This window comes from Olea europaea, chromosome 20, assembly GCF_002742605.1.
Source record: "Olea europaea var. sylvestris chromosome 20, O_europaea_v1, whole genome shotgun sequence".
Taxonomy (NCBI): domain Eukaryota; kingdom Viridiplantae; phylum Streptophyta; class Magnoliopsida; order Lamiales; family Oleaceae; genus Olea; species Olea europaea.
Window position 1 is genome coordinate 743,243 of NC_036256.1, and position 4,064 is coordinate 747,306.

The following is a 4,064-nucleotide window of genomic DNA, read 5'->3' on the forward strand; positions in this document are numbered from 1 at the left end:
AAAATGGGAAACAAACGGGACAGAAGGAACCCTAACTTTCGATTTTATTTTCTTTCATAATGAAATTATCATTATGTTTTTCCTATAACTAATTTCCCAAAATTTATATTTGATCGTGTTTATCTGATTTGAACTCCAAAAGACAGATTAAACTATAGCATTTTTATTACGTTGTTATGGAACCAAAAGTAAATGTGCAATGTAAAGTGCACTTATATCTATGTCATCTAATCAAACTTTTAACTCAAAGTTACTTCTAAACTAGTATCTCCATTTCCCTCATCATCCACATATCTGTCACTAGCAATAAAAACTCTCAAGCAGCATAGGCACATTCAAAACTCACCATCAGTACATCAATCCAAGCACCCTCATCAGATGTCCGTAGATGACACAAGTCAGGTCAATGACCATAGCATTGGTAACATCTAAAAATATGATGATTTTGAAATCCTTATGATCCAACATAATTTTAATGAATATAGTTAAACCTTTATTGGCCTCATAACCTGAAGTGACAAACTATTCAAATGCATAAATAGAATTTTTTAACAGAATGTGCTTGGAGCTTGTTAGGAAAGTCAATAATATTCCAACATTCATGGGAGTAATATGAGGTGTACTGACTGTATGATAATTACAAATTTTAGATTCCTATTATTCTTTAATTACTTAGAATAGATCAGGACAATTACAGGAAAATAATTGTATAAATGTGTATCTTGTGATTTAATGAAATATTCATTCTTCTCCTTCCTTTACATGGTATCAGAGTAGGGAATCATACCCTAGCTTTTTCATTCTTATTGTTGCTATTTTATCATTGATATGGCAAACGAACAACCTTTGAACGGAGGCGCCAGATGCTGCAAATTCTACAAATTCCTACTCACTCCATCATTCCGACCATCCTGGGATGATTCTTGTTTCCAAACCTCTAAATGGGGATAATTATTCGACCTGGAAGAGAGCCATGGTCATCTCTTTAAATGCCAAATCCAAATTGGGTTTCGTAGACGAAACAACCAAAGCACCATCAGCCACAGACAATCCAAAAGAGTATGCCTCACGAAAAAGATGCAATGATATGGTGCTATCATGGATTCTTAATTCACTCACACCAGATATTGCAGATAGCATCATTTTTTTAACTACTGCCTAGGAGGTATGGAAAGATCTCCAAAATCGTTTTTCTCAAAGCAATGCCACTCATATATTTTAGATTGAAAGGGACATAGCTTGTCTTGCTCAAGATCAAATGACTGTTTCGGCCTACTACACGAGACTTAAAAAATTGTGGGATGAACTAGGCTCCTATAATGACACTATATGATCATGTGGCACAGACAATAAGAGACGTAGATTGATGCAATTTCTCATGGGACTCAATGAGTCTTATAGTGCTGTTCGAGGACAGATTCTTTTGATGAATCCGTTGTTGATGTTTCCCAAGCTTACTCTTCCATTTTACAGGAAGAAAACAGCGCAACTTAGGTGCTATAAGTTAGACAACAAAAACCTCTGCTATGGTTGTTCAGAGGGATGAACTGGTAACTCTGGCTATTTGACATGAACAAGGTTCTTCTCGACCTTTACTCATCTAATCACAAACCTTTGCATTGTTCTTTTTGTAATCAAGACAATCATGAGCGAGAAAAATGTTGGAAGCTAAATGGATATCCATCGGGACACCCAATGCATGTACCAACTAGAACCAATCAAAGGAACACTTATTCTATGCACAACAACAGCCATCAGTCTTCAGTTAGCAGCATAAAAATGGTCTAATGATGTAGGAAATTCAATCGATGACGAATGGGCTCTTTGATTTACAAATTCAACAGAAACTATCTATTGTACACGGTAAAGAAACATCACACTCGGTCACTCCTAAGGCAGATGATGCTAATATTTCCCTAGGTTTGTCACAATCTCAGTTGATCATTGATAGTGGTGCAACAGACCACATTACCTCATCTCCAACCTTACTTGTCAACAGTAAGAAAAATACTTCTTTGCCACAGTTGTTATGCCAAATGGAAAATAGGCTCCAATTATATCTACTGGAAATTTACCTTTGAATTCGGCTATTTCTTTAAAGAATGTACTTGGTGTGCCATCTTGTAAGGTGGATCTAATGTCTGTGAGTCGAATTACAAGAGATCTCAATTGTTCAGTAATCTTCTTTCCTCGTTGGTGTATTTTGCAGGACTTGATGAAGAAGACGACGATTGGTTTGGATAAACAACGAGACGGGCTCTATTACTTGGTTTCAATGAGAGCGAAGAACCCAAAACACAAACTAAAATCTGCAGCAGCTATTACCACCAATTCATCATGCTCTCCAGCCACATCTTCCAGACATTTATGACATTGTCGATTAGGGCATTTATCTTTCTCTAGATTAGACTTTATGGCAAAAAATTTGTTGAATTTTCCCTTCCAGTTCAATAACACTTATAATGTTTGTGCACTCGCAAAACAGACTCGACTTTCTTTTTCTACTAGTTCAATTTCATCAGTCAAGCCTTTGGAATTAATCCATTGTGATATTTGAGGTCCTTTCAAGATTCCCTCTCTCTCTGGTGCTAAGTATTTTTTAACTATTGTAGATGATTGTCGTTGGGTTTATAAAATTAAATGCAACTCTGATGGTACTCTTGAACGTTACAAAGCTCGTTTAGTTGCAAAGGGATACATGCAACTTGAAGGTATCGATTATAATGACACTTTTTCTCCCACTGCTAAGATGGTTACTGTCCGTTGTTTATTGGCTTTGGCAGCTGCCTAGAATTGGTCTCTTCACCAACTTGATGTCCATAATGCTTTTCTTCATGGCGATCTTCATGAAGAAATTTATATGTCTCCGCCTCCTGGTTTTTAGCGACAGGGGGAGAACTTAGTGTGTCGACTCAACAAGCCGTTGTATGGCTTAAAGCAAGCCTCTAGTCAATGGTTTGCCAAGTTCTCTACATCTATCCAAGCTGTTGGATTTGTTCAATCCAAAACAGATTATTCATTATTCACATGTCGGAAAGGCAAATCCTTTACAGCATTATTAATAGATGTTGATGACATTTTCATTACAGGTAATGATGTCACTGCCATATAAGCTCTTAAGCAATTTCTGCATAATCACTTTCGGATTACAGATTTAGGTGATTTAAAATATTTTTTGGGCATTGAAGTCTCTCGTTCAAAGAAAGATATTTCCATTTTGCAAAGAAAATACACTTTGGAAATTCTAAAAGATGGTGGATTTTTGGGAGCTAAATCCGTGAAATTTCCAATGGAGCAGAATGTTAAGCTCTCGGACAAAGGTGATTTGCTTAGAGATCCTTCTCAATATTGGCGAATTGTTGGACGCCTAATTTACTTGAAAATTACTCGATCGGATATCACTTATTCGGTTCATGTACTGAGTAGTTTCATGCATGCACCATGCAAACCACATATAGAAGCTGCAATGCGTATGTTGCGTTATTTGAAGAATAATCTAGGACAAGGTTTGTTCTTTTCTTCTTAGAATGACTTATCTTTGCGATCCTTCTGTGATTCAGATTGGGCAGGTTGCCCAACTTCTCGTAAATCCACCACAGGTTATTGTATATTTTTGGGACCTTCTCTTATTTCCTGGTGAACAAAAAGACAAAAAACTGTATCTCTGTCCTCAGCTGAAGCCGAATATAGAGCCATGACAGGTATGTGTTGTGAATTATCCTGGCTACATTCATTGCTGAAAGACTTGCGAATATTACATCAGATGCCAGCATTATTATATTGCGACAATAAGACATCCTTGTACATAGCGGCCAATCCCCTTTTTCATGAGAGAACCAAACATATAGAGATTGATTGCCATTTTATTCGTGACAAAATATAAGATGGTTCGGTTGTAACCAAGTATGTTTATTCAGCTAATCAACTTGCAGATGTTTTTACCAAGCCACTGGGAAAGGAAGCCTTCTCAACAATGATACACAAGTTGGGAGTTCTTGATATTCACTCTCCAATTTGAGGGGGAGTGTTATGAAAGTCAATAATATTCCAACATTCATGGGAGT

At 36.7% G+C, this 4,064-nt stretch overlaps 1 pseudogene; it reads left to right on the forward strand.

The window, feature by feature from the left end:
• The first annotated feature begins 916 nt into the window (after positions 1–916).
• On the forward strand, positions 917–4,018 carry LOC111369271 (annotated as a pseudogene).
• The last annotated feature ends 46 nt before the right edge of the window (positions 4,019–4,064 follow it).